Below are 10,250 nucleotides of genomic sequence, written 5' to 3' on the forward strand. Positions count from 1 at the left end.
AGAACCACCGGTGATGCCCACGGGAAGGTCGAATGACGCCGCGCTGAAGCATGTCGTCCACGTGCTCACTGATCACCTGACGATCCTTGGCGGATACGCGGTACGGGCGCTGCCGCAATGGCGCATTGGATCCAGTGTCGATGTGGTGGCTGACGGTTGACGAGCGACCCAGAGTAGGCTGAGCGACATCATAAGAAAAGCGGAACTGGGCAAGCAGGTGAAGAAGCTGGGAGCGCTGCCCGGAAGTAAGGTCATCGGCAATGAAAGGTGTGAATAAGTCAGGTGATGGCGGAGCAGAAGTGGAAAGTGCACAGAAGTCAGTGAGCTCTGCATACGAAGCTATAAACGAAGGTTTATAGCATAGCAACGAAGCATACGAAGGTTAGAAGCATGTCATCAAGAGGCTGAATAAGGCCAAGTACTTCGCCGCAAAGAGCCATCAGGGCTGTAGGAGGTGGATTGCAGGCAACGATGGCGCTGAAACCGGCTGAAATGTCAAGCGCGGCGAAAGGGAGGGGAACGTCTTTGCGGGTCATGAAGAGTTCTGAAGGAGTGAAGAGGACAGCGCCTTCAGAGACAGCGCCACAGAAGACGGGAACAACGGCAGACGAGTACGGCGGTATGGCAATGTCTTCTCGAAGAACTAGCTTAGCGGGAAGAGAAGTGGCGCCGACGAGGGGCACGTCACACAGAGGTGATAATTCGACTTCAGCACGTGCACAATCGATGACCGCGTTATTTCGCGAAAGACATTCCCACCCAAGTATCACGTCGTGAGAACAGGACTGCAGAACCACAAACTCCACAATTCAATTCAATTCAATTTCAATTCAATTCTTTATTTGCAGACATAGAATACACAGAAATACCAGAACTGGTTGGACCCATAGCCACAGGCTAGTGTCGGGTCCAATGAAAATTGAATAACAATTGCAACTACAAAGCAAATAAAATACATCATGTGTATACACATGTTTGTCGCATACCATTAAGTTGCACGAGCGTACACAATGAAATGCGAAAGAGTGAAAAGCATCTTATACTATTAAATATTTCTAAGTAATCACAATACACTAGTTAGGAGGATTGCAGCAAGTTTCTGCATTATTATGAACACACAATATTAATCTAGACAAAATTGAAACACTAAGATATGTTCAGCAGGTGTCAGCGAGTTACTAAATAAAAGAAAGGACATCATGATTGTTACCATTGAAAAGCATTATTGAGGCTAAGCAAGTATTTCTGAAGTACAGATGAAAAATTATTTGCTTGTTTTATTTCTGCTGGTAGTTTATTCCAAATTTTTGACCCTGAAAACTGTAGCAAACGTTGTCCGTAAATATTTTTAGTTGGAGGAAGATTAAAATTACCGCACGTTTGATTTTTGGTCGCACGATAAGATGAGTAAAATATAGAAACATGAAAAGGGAGGTTGTGTTTAACAATGTTGAAGACACACATGGCAATTTTTAATTCGTGTATCTTGTCATACGGCAACACATTCATTCTATTAAATAAAATCAGACTTGGTTTATCGTAACTTGAATGGGTAATTATTCTCAGGGCGCGCTTTTGAAGTTTGCGTACAGGTTCAAGATAAGTTTTCTATGTCGTACCCCATGATTCATTACAATATGTGATATGGCTATGGATGAGTGCAAAATATAAAATACGCAGTGTGTTAGTATCGAGACTATGCCGTGCTTGTGAGAGCGCATAGCATCCTGATGCGAGCTTTTTACAAACTGCGCTTATTTGTTCTTGCCAGTGCAGATTGCTGTCGAAAATCACGCCAAGATATTGAAATGAATTGACTTCGTCTAATGGAAAATCGTTTATTTCTAAATCTAATGATTTAGCAGGAAAGGTATTGTTACGCGTTCGAAATACCACATACTTGGTTTTACTAACGTTAATCGTAAGTTTGTTCATTGAGAACCATTCACTTGCTTTTCTCAACTCTTCGTTTGCTTTAGTTTCAAGATCACAAGTGTTATCGGCTGTTACTACAATACAAGTGTCGTCGGCGTACATAAGGGACCATATAGAGAACGCCGTGAATAACAACTCTAGCTGTGCATGCTGCTGAAGGCTGAACTGGCTGGGCGCTTGCTGTGCAAAGAGAAAACCCAGGAAGTGGCGTCGTAACTTTTCGTAAAGCGCGAGAGAGGCGTTCGTTTAGGACAGACACGGCTGCTCCAGTATCAATTAGCGCAACGGTAGGGACGCCGTCAACAGTAAGATCGACTACGTTCGAAGGCGACAATGGAGGACTTGTACAGATCGATGGCGACGCAGTTCTTGCCTCCTGAACTGTGGCGCTTAGTTTTCCTCTTGCGTGGGTGAAGGGCGCCAACGCATGGGGGACAACGAGCGACAACGCGGGGAAGGTGAACGACGTGTAAGGACCAGGCGCTCGGCTGGTGTCCTGTTCGACTGCCGACTAAAATAAGTGTCGTGAAAAGGCTGCGCGCTGGCGTAGGGAGACAACTGCACAAACTCATCAGAGTGCAGCATGCGGCGGCGGCAGAGTCGCGCAACATGGCCGGGAATACCGCAGGCTTAACATATGGGCTTGTTGTCTTGCGTACGCCAAGGATTAGTAAAGGCAGGAGCAGGTCGATGAACGGGACTATGAACGGGTTGTGGCGGCCGAGGATGTAGCGCAACGAGTGGTTGACGAGGGGGCTGCGCGGCGACGGATGCGTAAGTAAGTGGCGCGGCGGCAGGGTACTGCTGATGCTGCATTGGTAGAGCCTCAGCAACTTGGTCTTCAATAACCCGCCGGAGCGTAGGAGCGAGCTGTGTAGGAGGCTGTTGCGGCAGCGGCTGCTGAAGCTCAGCGAAGGGTAGCAGAGAAAGATGACGTGCAACTTCCTCCCGCACGAAAGCTTGGATTTGTGTGAGCAAGGAGGAGCGATCAGAGAAGGCTGTCATGGAAGAGAGGGAATCGTCAGCCACTGAGGGGCGCCTGGTCAACTCGCGCTGCCTCCTCAACTTGTCGTAGCTTTGGCACGAGTTTATGAGCTCTGCTATGGTGCGCGGGCTCTTGGCGATCAGCATTTGTAAAATGTCATCCGCGATGCCCTTCAATATGTGCTTCAATTTGTCATTTTCGGGCATAGACGCATCCACACGTTTGCATAGGTCGAGAACCTCTTCAATATAACCGGTGAATGTTTGACCGGGTTGTTGCGCTCGCTCTCGTGACCGCTGCTCGGCGCGCAACTTGTGGACGGCAGGGCGACCGAAAACTGCAGCGAAACTGGTCTTGAACGGGGACCAGGACTGAAAGTCGGCTTCGTGATTTTTAAACCACAGGTGAGCCACTCCCGCAAGGTAGAATATGACGGCATTTAACTTGGCGGTATCATCCCATCGATTGTGCAAGCTGACCCGTCGTGCGTAGCCAACCAGCCATTGACGTCCTGTTCATCCGTACCGCTGAAAACCGCTGGATGGCGTTGCGGGACAGTGCCAGAGCAGGCAACGGGGGATGGCGGCGACGTCGGCTGGGGAGAGTCAGGCATGACGGGAGGCAGAGTCCGAGACCGGAGTTCCAGGGTGTAGATGTTCTTGAGTACCCCGCACCTCCACCAATTGTAATGGGTGCACTGAACAGTTCCGAGGGCAGCGTCTCTTCGTAACCGAGGAGGCAGGTGACGCAGACGGTGATGGCTCACGCGGTGGCGGCGGCGGCGGCGGCAGCGGCGGCGGCAGCGGCGGCGGCGGCGGCGGCAGCGGCAGCAGCGGCAGCAGCGGCAGCAGCGGCAGCAGCAGCACATTTTTTCAGCGCCTCACATGTATCAGCTCACGAAGACGAAGTTCTCAAATATACGACAACGTTTCCTAGGGCTAAAGGTTATCAGAATTTGCCTCGGATTTTATACGTTGCGTAATGATACTCGCTACATCCTAATATTTCTGACTTACGGAGTTGCCTTCGTTTTAAGCAGCGTTGTTAATGTAATTGCAGTGCAGTAAAATACTGGAAGCTAACGTCATTCAACATGTATTATTAAGTGTATTTTAGTATGGCTAATGCTAACCAATGTTCTTTCACACTTATTTTTCTCGGACATATATGTCTGCTTTTTCTCCGATCCGCCTTTTTACATCCGGAAACTTGAAGCGCAGCAATAGATGACAGACGAAAAAAAAGGACGTGCAACGAAAGTATTCGTGTTGTGTTTGCCTTTTTTTGTCTTTTGCTGCGCTACGAATTTCGCTACTGTACTACAGTATATGAAGTAGGCCAACAACCTATATTATTTTACGTCTCATATGTGTTTTCATTATCAGTAGTAGCATATACGCCACACCGCTAGCTGCGTGAACTGCATTCGCTTTGTTTACGTGGTGGACCAACAACAATGAGTTTGCGTTGCCAATGCAGCATAAGTTGTTTTATCCAGAGTGTTTTTTCTATGTTGCTTTTCTGTAACATATTCACCGCTTGCTCATATTGTTCATATGATGGTTACAGCTGTGCTCCTTATACATAACCGTCCAGTTCGCGCCTTCAATATTGCTGGACATCGCGAGACCACACAAGCAACACAGAAATATTTTTTTTAAAACTACATTCTGGGGAAAAACGTGCCGAAACCACGGTACGATGATGATGCATGTCGTAGTGGGAGACTCCGTATCAATTTTAACCAGCTGGGGTTCCCTAACGAGCACCCAATGCGTGGTACGTGGCCTTCTTTTCGCCTTTGTTCTTTTGCATTTTACCCGCGTGGCAATGCAGCTGCCGCGGCCATGATTTGATCCCGTAACGTTGAGCGTAGCAGTGCAATGCCGTTGGCGCTAAGCCAACATTGCGGGTGGTGAAAAAATATTATTTCTTCTTTTTTTTGCGTCCTCCGTAAGGTTTCACGCTGTTTTTAACAAGATGGCACGTATACTAAGTAGCCCGGGCTTATACCCTCCGGCCCTTCAGAATTTCCTAACAGACCATTATATGACAGTGAAATAAATTGGCGCGATATATAGGTGTTATAGAAGTTGCGAGTGAGGTATTAGGAAATAAAGAAAGATGCAACGTGGAACCAATGTGTAGGCTGTAGGCTCATTTTTATTTTCATTTTGAAATAAACCCTAACTTAAGACCATTTCTATGTACCCCACAACAAAGCAACTGCGGACAAAAGACTTCAATTAGTAACCATGTAGCGTTAAGTTGCCTGACATATTATATGATTCTATAAAGGCGAGGGAAACTCTCTATTAGGTATTTGAGATCTTTCGAAAACATTGCACCCTCGCTCTTATTACGCACTAAACGTTTCACTAAACAAGATAACGCACTTTACTCTAAAGCAAGACATTTGTGCCAACTGTAAAATGTTTAAGAAAGCATTAAGATGTAATTAAGATCTTACAAAAGAAAAAGCTTTGACATCTTAGTCCCAGACTATTTTGTTTCTACGGAGATTTTAGCTGGGTCTGCTATAGCATTGGAGTACCGGATAAGGACTTCGCATGGTGGTTTTACTAGTGACCATGTTCCAGATCATAATATTGACACGTGTACTTCTTTGTCTTTATCGGACGCCACGTTTCACCGCTTAACAAATGTTATCGCACAGCGCGGGACGCGCCTGCATGTATCGGACGTTTCAGGAATGTTATCGATGCTTCTATCCGCTCTCTGTTGTCGCCGAACCTTGTGTTTTCTGATTTCATCGCGTGCCGCGGATGGTGTAGAACTTTGTGGAAGACACGCGGGTCCCAGCGGTTAGTCTGGAACATTCGACGACTGCTGTATAAAAGCCGACGCGCTTGACCCGCTGATTAGATCTTCGACGATCGCTGACTGTGTTCGCCGCTATCGTTGTGCTTTAAGTGTAGCCTGTCTTTCTGGGCACAGGTTCGCCCAATAAAAACTAGTTTTGTCTTTCACGGTATTGCTACTGTGTTCTTTAACGTCACTACCACGTGACATCTGGTGGAGATGCTTTTCGTCCATGCACCGGACACCCCCGAGAAGCCGTTATTCAAGCCCTGACCCCAACGAGAGCACCAACGTAGTCCCGGACCATCGAGCAAGCCGTCATCTACTACAGCTGCCCCCGGAGCACGGACTTCTACCTGAGAAGACCAAGAAGATTGTGGCCAAGACAACCACGATGGCAGCATCAGTGTCACCCATCATACTTCAACCCAGAGAGCCCCCTACCTTCCGTGGAGCTACGTCGGAGGATCCGGAAACATGGTTCGGAACCTTAGAAAAGATCTCTACCTTCAACAACTGGAATTCTGAGGATAAGCTACGACATGTGTACTTCTCCTTGGAAGATGCCGCGAGGACTTGGTTCGAGGAGCGGGAGTCCACCCTTGCAACATGGGACCTGTTTCGCAGTAACTTCCTGAGGACGTTCACAAGCGTTGTCCGAAAAGAAAGGGCCTAAGTTCTGCTGGAAACCCGAGGCCAACTACCCAATGAGACCATCACCATCTTCACAGAAGAGGTGACCCGTCTTTTCCGGCACGCCAACCCGGAAATGTCCGAAGAGAAAAAAGTACGTTTTGATGCGAGGCGTAAAGCAAGAACATTTCGGCGGACTAATACAAAACCCACCGAAGACGGTAGCTGAGTTCCTGACAGAGGCTACGACGATTGAGAAAATTTTAGAAATGCGCACTAGGCAATATCACCTCCAAGTGCTCACACCTCAGTGCGCCATCCAAGTGCTGGGCTCCGCTGATCTCCAAGAGACCATCAGGGCCATTGTGCGCGAAGAACTGCGTAAGGTTTTGCCTTCGTCGCAGCATCAAATAGCCTCGATCGCTGATATCGTGAAAGAAGAGGTTCAGCGATCGCTTGGAGTTCCTGAGGTGCAACCTCAATTACCGCATCTTTAGCCAGAAGCGATGACCTACGCCGCCGTCGCACGCCGTCAAGGTCCCCCTCCGCGACTGCGCCAGGGCCCTGTAACGCCGCGATTCCGTCGTCCGCCGCCGCCGCAGTCGCCCAGCGCACCTACGCCAGGAACACGGACATTTGGCGCACCCCTGACCACTGCCCGCTCTGCTACGACCGCGGGGAAGCCGGCCTTGTGTACCGCCGATGCCCATACCGCGACTTGGGATTGCGAGGCTTCGCCGTCAACGCACAGCGCCCGAGGTAAGGTTTACGCCCTCGTGACATCGCCGACTACTTCACCGCTACTCAGTGGAGCCCTCGATGACCGTCCCGTTCGCCGTCACCAGGCCGCTACATGTCGCCGCAGCGCCGTCCATACACTAGCCCAGCCCGGGGCCGATCCGTGAGTCCATATCCGGGAAACTAAAAGCAGCAACCGATGGAGGTGCGGTTGCTGTTCGTCGAACTGACGAAGATCCTCCGTCGCCTACGAAGACTACGAAGAGACTGCCTCGACGACATAACAACGACACGCCGCCGTCCCGACGAAGACTGGAAGCAAAGAATACGCTGACGAAAGACCACCTGACGACGCCACGTACCAACCACAGGTCAACGCGACGCAGCCGTGATCTGACGTCAAGGCCTATGTGTAACGCAAGACAAATAACCGCCGACCTAGACGTGCTTCTCAACGGCTGCGCAGTCACCGTCTTAGTAGACAGAGGAGCCGATTACTCCATCATGAGTGGACCCATCGCCGCCCAGTTGAAGAAAGTTAAGACTGCATGGGAAGGCCCGTGAATTCGGACCGCTGGAGGACACCTTATCACGCCGACTGGAATGTGCACGGCAAGAATTACCGTTGATGACCGGACTTACCCTGCCACCTTCGTTATCTTGCAACAGTGTTCACCAGAAGCCATTCTCGGCATGGGCTTCATGAACCAACACGGCGCAATCATCGACCTGAAGTCGAAGTCAATAACCTTGTCGAAACATCAAGCGATACCGCCGGAGAGCCTTCGTAGTCACCATCCCTTGAGTGTGCTCGAAGATCAAGTGAGCACCCCTCCTCGCTCCAGCATTGTTATTTCGGTCGGCACCGAAACGCCCGTTGACGTAGAAGGCGTCATCGAAGGCGACCAACGTCTACTGGTCGACCGTGAAGTTTGCGTCGCAAGAGGGATCGCTCGACTGCACGGAGGAAACACGAAAGTGTTGCTGACAAACTTCAGCCAGGAGTTCAAGCACATCAACAAGGGCACGAAGATCGCAAACACTGAGGAAATTCTGGAAACCAGCAAGGCGTTTGTCCTTTCGGATTCTGTCGCATCTACCCCGACGACCGTAGTTCCCAAGCCAGACTTCGACATCAATCCAAGTCTCCCCGTGATTAAGCAGCAACCGCTCAGAAGTCTGCTTAGACGATACAAAGAATGCTTTTCGACGTCATCAAGAATTCGACAAACACTAGTCGCAAAGCATCGCATAATAACCAAAGAGTGCGCTCGACCAGTCCGCCAGAGCCCTTACCGAGTTTTGACGTGAGAACGCGAACATATAAGACAACAAGTCGACGGAATGCTGCGTGATGACATCATCCAGCCGTCGAAAAGCCCGTGGGCACCTCCTGTTGTCCTGGTGAAGAAAAACGACGGAACATTACGTTTCTGCGTCGATTATCCTCGACTGACCAAGATCACGAAGAAGGACGTATACCCCTCCCACGGATAGACGACGCATTAGATCGGCTCTGCAACGCTAAATACTTCTCACCGATGGACCTCAAGTCTGGCTACTGGCAAATAGAAGTCGACGAAAGAGATCGCGAAAAGACCACCTTCATCACGCCAAATGGCCTCTATGAGTTCACGGTTATGCCATTTGGACTGTGCTTAGCGCCTGCAACATTCCAGCGCGTGATGGACATGGTTCTAGCAGGATTGAAGTGGCAGACCTGTCTTGTTTACTTGGATGACGTCGTCGTCGTCGCCGGAAATTTCGACGATCACCTTAAGCGGCTTGCAACAGTACTAGAGGCCATCAAGTCATCAGGGCTTACTCTGAAGCCAGAAAAGTGTCGCTTCGCTTACGATGAGCTTCTGTTTCTAGGCCACGTCATCAGCAAATCAGGAGTCCGCCCCGACCCGCAGAAGACGGCTGCCATCGCAAAGTTCCCGCAGCCCATCGACAAGAAGGCAGTGCGTAGATTCCTTGGCATGTGTGCCTACTATAGGCGCTTTGTCAAGGACTTTTCACGCATCGCAGAGCCGCTAACACATCTAACCAAATGTGATGTCGAGTTAAAGTGGGAAACGCCGCAGGCCGAAGCCTTTCAAGAACTCAAACGACGCATGCAGTCACCGCCACTACTTGCACACTTCCACGAGGAAACCGATACCGAAACCCACACTGACGCCAGTAGCCTCGGCATCGGTGCGGTCCTAGTCCAGAGGAAAGACGGACTTGAACGGGTGATATCTTATGCTAGCCGGTCACTGTCAAAAGGGGAAGGAAATTATTCTACGACTGAAAAGGAATGCCTCGCCATCATTTGGGCTAACGCAAAATTTCGCCTTGACCTATATGGCAGGCCATTCAATGTCGTCAGCGACCATCACGGGTTGTGTTGGCTAGCTAACACAAAGGACCCTTCACGACGGCTGGCGCGGTGGAGCCTCAGACTATAAGAATATTACGTCACGGTAATCTAGAAGTCCTGACCACAACACTCTGACGCCGACTGCCTATCCCGCCCCCCCATCGATCCACCCGCCGCAAGACGACGAGGATGACGACGCCTTCCTTGGAATGGTAAGCGCGGAAGATTTCACTAAACAGCAACGAGCAGACCCGGAGCTAAAAGGCCTCGTCGAGTACTTGGAAGGGAACACCGAAGTTGTCCCAGAGGCATTTTAGCGCGGATTGTCTTCGTTCACGCTACAAAACAACTTGCTCGTGAAGAAGAACTTCTCACCAGTCCGCACCAACTACCTTCTTGTTGTTCCGTTAGCGCTGCGTCCAGAAGTACTGCACGCCCTACATGATGATCCAACCGCTGGGCACCTCGGATTCTCCCGGACGCTGTCGAGGATACAGGAAAGATATTACTGGCTGCGTCTCTGACCGCCGACGTTGCCAGTTATGTCAAGACATTCCGAGACTGTCAGCGACGCAAGACACCACCGACAAGGCCAGCAGGATTACTACAGCCGATCGAACCTCCCTGCCGACCATTTCAGCAGATCGGGATGGATTTCTTGAGACTGTTTCCGACGTCAACATCCGGAAATAAGTGGATCGTCGTGGCGACCGACTATCTCACCTGCTTCGCTGAAACTAAAGCTCTACCGAAAAGAAGCGCAGCCGAAGT

Source organism: Dermacentor andersoni, chromosome 2 (genome assembly GCF_023375885.2).
Source record: "Dermacentor andersoni chromosome 2, qqDerAnde1_hic_scaffold, whole genome shotgun sequence".
NCBI lineage: Eukaryota > Metazoa > Arthropoda > Arachnida > Ixodida > Ixodidae > Dermacentor > Dermacentor andersoni.